Here is a 9,682-nt window from a genome sequence, read left to right on the forward strand (position 1 = left end):
AGCACTCTGGGAGGCCGAGGCAGGTGGATCGCTCAAGGTCAGGAGTTCGAAACCAGCCTGAGCAAGAGCGAGACCCCATCCCCACTAAAAAATAGAAATAAATTAATTGGCCAATTAAAATATATATTGAAAAAATTAGCTGGGCATGGTGGCACATGCCTATAGTCCCAGCTACTCAGGAGGCTGAGGCAGAAGGATTGCTTGAGCCCAGGAGTTTGAGGTTGCTGTGAGCTATGCTGATGCCATGGTACTGTAGCCTGGGCAACAGAGTAAGACTCTGTCTCAAAAAAAAAAAAAAAAAGAGAGAGAGAAAGAAAGAAACTAGACTACAAAGAGCAAATTAAACACAAAGTAAAGTAAAAGAGGCCGGTGTGGTGGCTCACGCCTGTAATCATAGCACTCTGGGAGGCCGAGGCGGGCGGATTGCTCGAGGTCGGGAGTTTGAAACCAGCCTGAGCGAGACCCCGTCTCTACTAAAAATAGAAAGAAATTAATTGACCAACTAAAAATATATATACAAAAAAAAAAATTAGCCGGGCATGGTGGCACATGCCTGTAGTCCTAGCTACTCAGGAGGCTGAGGCAGTAGGATCGCTTGAGCCCTGGAGATTGAGGTTGCTGTGAGCTAGGCTGACGCCACAGCACTCACTCTAGCCTGGGCAACAGACTGAGACTCTGTCTCAAAAAAAATAAAAAATAAAAAAATAAAGTAAAAGAAAGGAAATAATAAAGATCAAAGTGAAAATCAAAGAGAAAACAGAAAAACATTACAGAATATCAATGAAACCAGAGCTGGTTCATGAAGGTCAATAAATTCAATGGACTTCAAGCCTAGGGTTTCTCAACCTCAGTACTACTAACATTTTAGCTGAATGATTCTCATGGGGATCTCTCCTTCCCAGTGTTGATTTTATTTTGAGACTGAGTCTCCCTTTGTCACTCTGGCCAGAGTACAGTGGCGTCATCATAGCTCAGTGCAATCTCAAACTCCTAGATTCAAGCAATCCTCCTGTCTCAGCCTCCCAAGTAGATGGGACTACAGGCATATGGCACAATACCTGGCTAATTTTCCTATTTTTAGTAGAGACGGAGACTTGCTCTTGCTCAGGTTAGTCTCCAACTCCTGAGCTCAAAGGATCCTCCTGCCTTTGCCTTCCAGAGTGTAGGATTACAGGCATGAGCCAACAGAGCGTGGCCCATTATAGGATATTTGGCAGCATTCCTGACCTCTAACCAGTAGATGCCAGCAGCAAATGCCCCCTGCTCCCACCCCAGAAACTGGTGCCAGACATTGTCTCTAAAAACTGCAAATGTTCCTGGCAGGGGTAGGGCAAACTTCCATCCATACTTTGCACCATAAACAAAAATTAACTCAAAGTAGATGGACCTAAGTATAAAACCAAAAACTATAATAACACTTATAGAAAAAAAAAATAGGAGAAAACCTTTTTGACTTTAAATTAGGCAAAGATTTCTTAGCTATAACATCAAAAGTACAATCCATCAAGAATAAATTGATGGGCCGGGCATGGTGGCTCACGCCTGTAATCCTAGCACTCTGGGAGGCCGAGGCCAGCTGATTGCTCGAGGTCAGGAGTTCGAAAGCAGCCTGAGCAAGACCCCGTCTCTACTAAAAATAGAAAGAAATTAATTGGCCAACTAAAAATATATAGAAAAAATTAGCTGGGCATCGTGGTGCATGCATGTAGTCCTACCTACTTGGGAGGCTGAGGCAGAAGGATTGCTTGAGCCCCAGAGTTTGAGGTTGCTGTGACTGAGGCTGATGCCACAGCACTCTAGCCCAGGCAACAGAGTGAGACTCTGTCTCAAAAAATAAATAAATAAATAATAAATTGATGAACTTCACCAAAATTAAGAACGGTATCTTCAAAAGATACTGTTAAGAGATTTAAGACAAGCAATAGACTTGCTATGGTTTGAATGTCCCCTCCAAAACTCATGCTAAAATTTAATTGCCATTGTTGTAACAGTATCAAGAGGTGGGAACATCGTGATATGATTAGGCCATGGGGGCGCTGCCATCATGAATGGATTAACGCTGTTACTGCAGGAGTGAATTCCTTACAGAAGGACAAGTTGACCATTTTGCCTGTCTCTCACCCTCTCTTTGTCCTTCTGCCATATGAGGACACAGCAAGAAGGTGCTCACCAGACACCAGCCACTCAATCTTGGCCACTCCAGCCTCCAGAACCATGAACCTATAAATTTCTGTTCAATATAAATTACCCAATCTGTGGTGTACTATTATAGAAGCAGAAAACGGACTAAGATGGAAAGTAAATATCTGTAAATCTTGTATCTGGAAAAGAACTTGTTTCGAGAATATACAAAGAACTCCCCAAACTCAATAATAAGAAAACAAAACAAGAAAAAAATGAGCAAAAAGTTTGAGCAGACACCTCAACAAAGAAGATATATGGATGGTAAAGAGGCATATAAAAAGATGCTCAGTGTCATTAGTCATTAGGGAAATGCAAATTAAAACCACTATGAGATACTACTATACACCTAGTAGAATGGCTATGAAAAGCATGACCACATCAACTGCTGTCAAGGATGTGGAGCAACTAGAGCTCTCACACACTATTTGGGGGTGTAAAATGATATAATCACTTTGGGAAAATATAATAGTTACTTTAAAAGTTAAACATATACCTAGCATAGGACCCAGCCCTACTACCCCTAACATTTACCCAAGGGAAATAAAAGCAGATATCCACACAAAGATTGTACATAATGTTCACAGCAGCTTTATTTTAAGAGCCAAAAACAGAAAACAACTCAACCGTCTATCAATAGGTCAAACAATACATGAGCCGGGATATAACAATACAATGGAATATTACTCAATGACAAAAAGGAATGAACTATTGATACACATAAAAATGTGGATGCATCTCAAAATAATCATGCTAAGTAAAGAAGCCAGGCAAATAAGAGAACATACTGCAAGATTCCATTTATATAAAATTCTAAATATGCAAACTAGTCCATGGGGTCAGAAAGCTATCACTGGTTATTTGGGAAAGGGGGATTCAGGGGATAGCAAGGAGAAAGAGAAAGAGATGGTTTCAATGTGTATATAGATATAGATATAGAGATAGAGATAGAGATAAGTGAAAAACTTATGAAATTTAAATATGTGTACTTACTATATACCAATTATACTCAATTTGTTACTCAAGCTGTTTAAAACTTATTATCCAGGCCGGGTGGCTTATGACTATTATCCCAGCACTTTGGGAGGCCAAGGCAGGAGGACTGCTTGAGGCCAGCAGTTCAAGACCAGGGTGGACAGCATAGCAAGACTCTGTCTGTACAAATACATTTTATAAATTAGCAGTGCATAGCATGCATCTGTAGTTCTAGCTACTCAGGAGGCTGAGATTGGAGGATTGCTTGAGCCCAGGAGTTTGAGGATGCAGTGAGCTATGATAATGCCATTGCATTTCAGCCTAGGTGACAGAGTAAGACTGTCTCTTAAAAAAAACAAAAAAAAAAATATTATACAAAATAGAAAGGTAACATTAATCAAAAAAAAAAAAAAAAGCCTGCCATTTCACAAAGAATTACGGACTTTAAACATAAGTGACTTTTCACTATTCCAGGCATAATCCTTTGTTTGGTGAAAGTAGAAAAGGGTGCATATAACACAGGTCCTTGGTACATGTAAAAGTAGGCCTTTTGTCTTTAAATTCAAAAAGAAAAGTGAACACACAGTAAAGCTGTGGAGGCTACTACATTTAATATTAACATTATTTCTTTTTTTCTTTTTTTTTTTTTTTTTTGAGACAGAGTCTCGCTTGTTGCCCAGGCTAGAGTGAGAGCCATGGCATCAGCCTAGCTCACAGCAACCTCAAACTCCTGGGCTCAAGCAATCCTTCTGCCTCAGCCTCCCGAGTAGCTGGGACTACAGGCATGCACCACCATGCCTGGCTAATTTATATATATATATATATATATATATATATATATATATATGTTGGCCAATTAATTTCTTTCTATTTATAGTAGAGACGGGGTCTTGCTCTTGCTCAGGCTGGTTTCAAACTCCTGACCTCGAGCAATCTGCCTGCCTCGGCCTCCCAGAGTGCTAGGATTACAGGCTTGAGCCACCGCGCCTGGCCAACATTATTTCTTAATTAAGATGTTGCTAACCTGAAATATTTTATAATAATAAAAAAAGGAGGCCAAGCACAGCAGCTCACACCTATAATCCTCTGGGAGGCTGAGGCGGAAGGATCAGTTGAGGTCAGAAGTTCGAGACCAGACTGAGCAAGAGAGAGACTTCATCTCTACCAAAAATAGAAAACTTATCCAGTCATTGAGATAGGAGCCTGTAGTCCCAGCTACTCAGGAAGCTTAGGCAGGAAGATCACTTGAACCCAGGAATAAAAAAATAAATAATAAAAGAAACAATGATTTCATTTTTTCCAATTTGGCCTATCCCACTCCCAGGCAGAATTAAGGGCTTCCTCCTCCTGCAGGCCCCAGGAGTACATCTTCTCTGGCATTGCCATGTGTGTACTGCAATGGCTTGTCTGCCCACTGGACTAACAGCTCCATCAGGATAGGGACTATGTCTTTTGATCTGGGCATAGTGGTCAACTACAAGTGCTTTGACGTGTGAGAGCCTGGCTTCCCACCTTAAGCTTTGCCATTCACCTACTGCGCAATCTTAGAAAGTTTCTTAATCTCCCTGATACCCAGCTTTTTAAACCATAAACTAGGGATAATACAGTATAGATGAGACTCAACATGAATTTCTCCAAAAAGGTCCTGCACGATATGACACCTGATTTCCACTCTATCGTGTAGTTATACCTTCCCATGAGTTGACAGTACTCACACAGTGACCTCGAAGTTGCAATAAATCCACACACTGCCAAGCTCCTTCCTGCCTCGAGGCCTTTGCACACGCTGTTTCTCTACCTGATCTTCCACGCTTCTCCTCTCCACAGCCTCTCACCCTACAACAGCATGGCTAGTTCCTCGTCATCTCAAGTCTCAGCTTGCACATCACCTCCAGAGAAGCCTTCTCACCAGTAACGTGAGTAACATGGGAGCGCCTGGTTATTCTGTCTCGGCACCCTGTGTTCCCTTCTTCCCATTCAACAGCATTCCTTCAACAACCAGTTGGTGGGGACCTACTATATGCTGACACTGTTCCAGATTCTGAAGATACAACACTGAATAAAACAGCTCTGATTCAGCTCTGATGGAGTATAGAATCTAGTGGGGGAAGACAGACAATAAACAAATAATATATCTATAGTAGACAGTCAATGAGTGTTCTGGAGAAGAAATAATAACTTATGGAAGGAGGAATGGGAGTTGTAGGGTGGCTGCAGTTTTAAGTCTGGAGGTTAGTGGAGGCTCACGGAGAATACAACATTGAGTAAGGAAGTGAAGGGCCTCAAGGCGAGGACCATCCTAGACATGGGAGCTCGTGTGGGAGGATGTTCCCAGCAGAGCGCAGCAAGTCCAAAGGCCTTCAAACAACAAGGAAGCCAGTTTGGCTACAGAAGGTTGAGTAGGGATGAGAGCCGCAGATGAGATCAGGCAGGTGATCTCAGGAAGGTAACAGGATGGGGAGCAGGGAAACCAAAAGAAGCAAGCTCTTGGAGCCATTGTCAGTCTTTGCCATTGACTCTGAGGCAGATGGGAAGCCACTGGAGGGTTTTGAACAGAACAGCAATATGATCTGATTTACATTTTAAAACCTCCAGTTAGTTTAGTTACATAACTTATTTTCTATCTTCCCCACGAGATAAAAGCAGGAACTGCGTTATGCACCATTATGACCCCAGCACCTAGCACAATATGTCATAGGTACTCCATAAATACTTAGAGCAGAATAATCTCTGCAAGGTATTGACTGGTACAAAATAAGCATTCTACAAGGGGCAACTATTACTACTCAGATCCCCAGAGTCCAGCTCTGTGGCTGGTATATGGCAGGAATTTATTTGAGTAAATGAAGGAATAATTTTGTGAAAGCATTGAAAATCTACATCTAAAACATATAATGGATAATGACAAATGAATAATGAAAAATGAATCAATTGCTTTTCACCCTGTTGTTTATTAAAATGTAACTGACTCCGTTTTTGACATTAAACTCTCACCCTTATGCTACTGAGGGCAGTACCTAACCTCATTGTGACTCAGTTCTCTAAACGTACTGCAATATCCTACAACACGATCAGCACGAATCCACCGAAATGCTAAGTTTAATTAGGTAAACTTATTCACATAATTCTTTAAACAATTTTAATGTACAAGGGCAGCTGACCCAAACTGGTTTACTTTTGAATTTTTTTTAATAAAGCCTCATTAATTCACAGGTGGACAAAGACGGAACATTTCCACTTTTTGCTTATTTTAACATCTCCAGAGTCTTCACCAGGAAAAAATTTAAGGAGGATTGCACCTGTTCCCACAGCCCCGGGGGTGCAAGAGGAGGGGAGTACAGGAGGGGCTGAGGCCCTTCAGTAATTATCTCAGGAAAAGCCCCTGGGAGTCTCAATAATTTTCCAGAAAGAAAACCAGAGAAGGAGTCATGCGTTAAAGTATGAAAACACACCAAATATTCCATCCCATAAAAGCTGAACACGCTGCCCTGATGTTTGCGACACCTGAGCGGTGAGAGGGCCAGGTGATGGCGGGATGTTTAATTGTATCCCCAGTCTCTAAAAGTGGTCGAACCCAGCCTAGTGCGACCACATCGCATCTGCCTTCGGCGCTCTGGGAACTTTTAGAAAAGCAGATGAAAGTTGCTTCAAATGAAACAAACTTAAAAAAAAAAAAAAAAAAAAGAGCGATACAAAGTATTGAGCGGCCAGAAGGAGCCTTCACGGTTTGGCTCTGACTTGCCGGTGCCTGTACACACCGTGCCTGCTGGCGTCTGGCTCCGACTCTCCCTTTCACCAAGGGAGGGGACAATAATAACTTTCGGAAATAACAGGCGTCCACAAAGGCAAATGTTACGCAGGACTCCTCAGCCTCCACCGAATAAGGCGGCTGCTATCGCTTCCAGCAGCACCGACTCCGCACGCAGCCCCCCCCCCGCCCCTTTCTCTAACAGATGAAAAATAGCACAAGGAGAAGGTGCCACCGTCAGACCCCAACGGCAATTCAGACAACAAAGACCTCAAGCAATCAAAATGGAATTATAATCCGCGTCCGCTCGCCCCGTCCCCGCCCCCGCGGAGGCTCCGGGCGGCCGCGCCCGCCGCGGTTCCTCGAGAGCCCAGGCCGCCGGGCCCGCGCGCCCGCAGCCCGTGCGCCCCCGCAGCCCGTGCGCCCCGGCCGCGGGCCCCTCCCCGTCCCCGGGCGAGCCGCGCGCCGCCCGCGATTTTGCAGTCTCTGCGCCGCGGCTCTCGGCGTTGTGTTTCACGCGGCGTTCAAAATCTTTCCCGCCCAGGCGTGACGCGAGGAATGAAAACAATCGGGCGACCCGGAGCGCCGGGGCCTGGGCCGGGCGGGGGCGGCCGGGGGACCCGCGCAGCCCCTTCCCGAGCCGGGCGCACCGGCGGGCTGGGGCCCGGAGGTGACACAAAGAAGCCGGAGAGACGAACGCCGCCCGCTGGCGCTCGCTCCGCTCCCCGGGGCGCCCCGCCCGCTGACAAGTTTGCGGCGCCCTCCACGCACCGCGCTCTCCCCACCCGGGCAAAGTTTCCCGCGGCCCGGCTCGGACCCTGGCGTCAGGTCGGGGCCGTCTCCCGCCGCCCCCGCCCCCGGCTCGGGGACCTTCCCTCCCTCGCCCCCGCCCCTTCCCCACCCTCCCGCGCTCCCGGGGCGCACTGGGGTGCCGGGGCCCCGCGGCCGCGCTCACCGCGGTCGGCCGGCAGATCCAGGGCCGGGGCGCGGGCCGGGCCGCGGGTCGCAGCGCCGCTGGCCTCGCTGGCTCGCGCGCGCGCTCGGCTCGTTCTCCCGCTCGCCCTTTCGGTCCGGCCGAAGGCTCCGGGCGCAGCAGAGCGCGCTCCGCTCCCCGGCGCTCGGGAAGCGGCAAACCACGCCCCGCGCCTTCCCCGCCCGCCGCCGCCGCCGCCTCCCGCGCTCGCCGCTCGGCCGCCAGTGTGCGCCCGCCCGCCCGCTCCCCCTCGCCCGCCGCGGGGGAGGGCGGCTCCGTCCGCGGTCGGGACGGCGGGGGCGGCGAGGGAGGTGCCGACTCGGGACGCAGGTTAGCGACCCTCCTCTCACCCGGAGCTGGGGCGAGGGCGGTCACGAACTCCCTCCCAACGCCTCTCCGGCCGATTTCACGAGGAACTTCCCCAACACTCCTGGATTTCTGGGTCTTGGAAGTGGGAGTTAAAGAGCAGATCCGCGAATTAGCCACCTGACCTGGTGGGCTCTGCGCAAAACGAGGAAGTCGGATCAGATGCCCTTAGGAGTCTGGATCAGCACTTCCCACAGCACGGTCCAGACCGCGGGCTCACCTGGAAAGAGGAGGCGCGCGTTAACCAGGCAGGCACTGGCCCCCCGCCCCGCGCTGAGGGAAGTGGAGAGCGCTCGGCCCTGTGACGCGACAGACATCCTCCAGGTCTGAAACTCGCTGGAAACCGGATCCTTGAGACTCCTCCTGCAGATGCCAGCAAACTAATCAATCCCTTTGGACTCAGGATGATGCCACTTGACTCTCACTTACTTCTTGTGCAGCTTTTACAGTACTACTAAGGCACTTGAAGTCCTAAATAAAAGATATCACCTCACTATTATTAACTAAAGAAGCGGTGACTTTAAAATATTTCTCTATTGGATTTCCATCACAATCAAATCTAACTACTTAAAAGTCCAAGTTCATATATGCTGTGTGGCTACAGAATTCTGCCGAGATTACTTAATAAAATATGGTATTTATGACCCAAATAAAATAGTAAGGAACAGAGATTAGAGGCTTGATAATGCATTCAGCTAACATGTACTGATAGAAAAACTTAGTTGTAAATTGCACTCACAGTTTGGGATAATTATTTCAGAAACTTGTATCTTTGTGAGTACCAGAATGAATCAGGTAAATTATTTGAAATGCACATTTTATTGGCCGTCAATAGCTCAACTTTTTTTTTTTAGATATAGGGTTTGGCTATGTTACCCAGACTGGTCTCAAACTAGCGGCCTCAAACAATCCTCCCACCTAGGCCTCTCAAAGTGCTGGGATTATAGGCATGAGCCACCACCCCCAGCCAATAGCTCAACTCTTCATGAAGCCACAAGCCACACAATGACAATCTATATGTCATTCCTTGTATTCCTAGATTATTATTCTGATGGTATCACTTCTCTTCTTGGACTACCTAGGTTTGTGTTATTTGTTAATAATGGCTTGGGTCACAACAAAGATCTGTAAAGCAAAATCTCTCTGGTCCTGGGCTGTCTTTTCATAAAACTGTTTTTGCCTGTTGGGATACATGCAAGTCAGAGAGCCAATTTCAGAGAGAAGTTAGGCTCCAGGGTTTGTGGAGCTATCTACAAATAGCCATTGTTGGCTATTTTCTTTCTCTGTTCTATTCATTCTCTTCATTTCCATTCTATGTCTGTTGCTTTCTCTATAGTAAATGCTGCAAAATCATCATGGCAACAGTCCCTGGAGGAAATGTTATAAATAATTTCCTAATTATTGTTCCCTTCCAGGCATCTATGTTACAAGCCCTTGAA

The 9,682-nt window shown here is 46.5% G+C and overlaps 1 protein-coding gene across 6 annotated transcripts in view; it reads right to left on the bottom strand.

Annotated features, from left to right (window-relative positions):
- SYNE2 (spectrin repeat containing nuclear envelope protein 2) overlaps window positions 1–8,575 on the bottom strand; it is a 306,127-nt gene extending 297,552 nt beyond the window's left edge. For 3 of the 6 annotated variants that reach the window (XM_076003981.1, XM_076003980.1, XM_076003976.1), the window contains exon 1: window positions 7,860–8,040. The gene's annotated coding sequence lies outside the window, so the exon portion shown is untranslated. Of the gene's footprint in view, window positions 1–7,828; window positions 8,041–8,227 lie in introns of those variants that run through there. The other 3 variants (XM_076003979.1, XM_076003977.1, XM_076003978.1) reach the window with 3 other exon arrangements.
- Window positions 8,576–9,682: the final 1,107 nt, after the last annotated feature.

Source organism: Microcebus murinus, chromosome 6 (assembly GCF_040939455.1).
Source record: "Microcebus murinus isolate Inina chromosome 6, M.murinus_Inina_mat1.0, whole genome shotgun sequence".
Taxonomy (NCBI): domain Eukaryota; kingdom Metazoa; phylum Chordata; class Mammalia; order Primates; family Cheirogaleidae; genus Microcebus; species Microcebus murinus.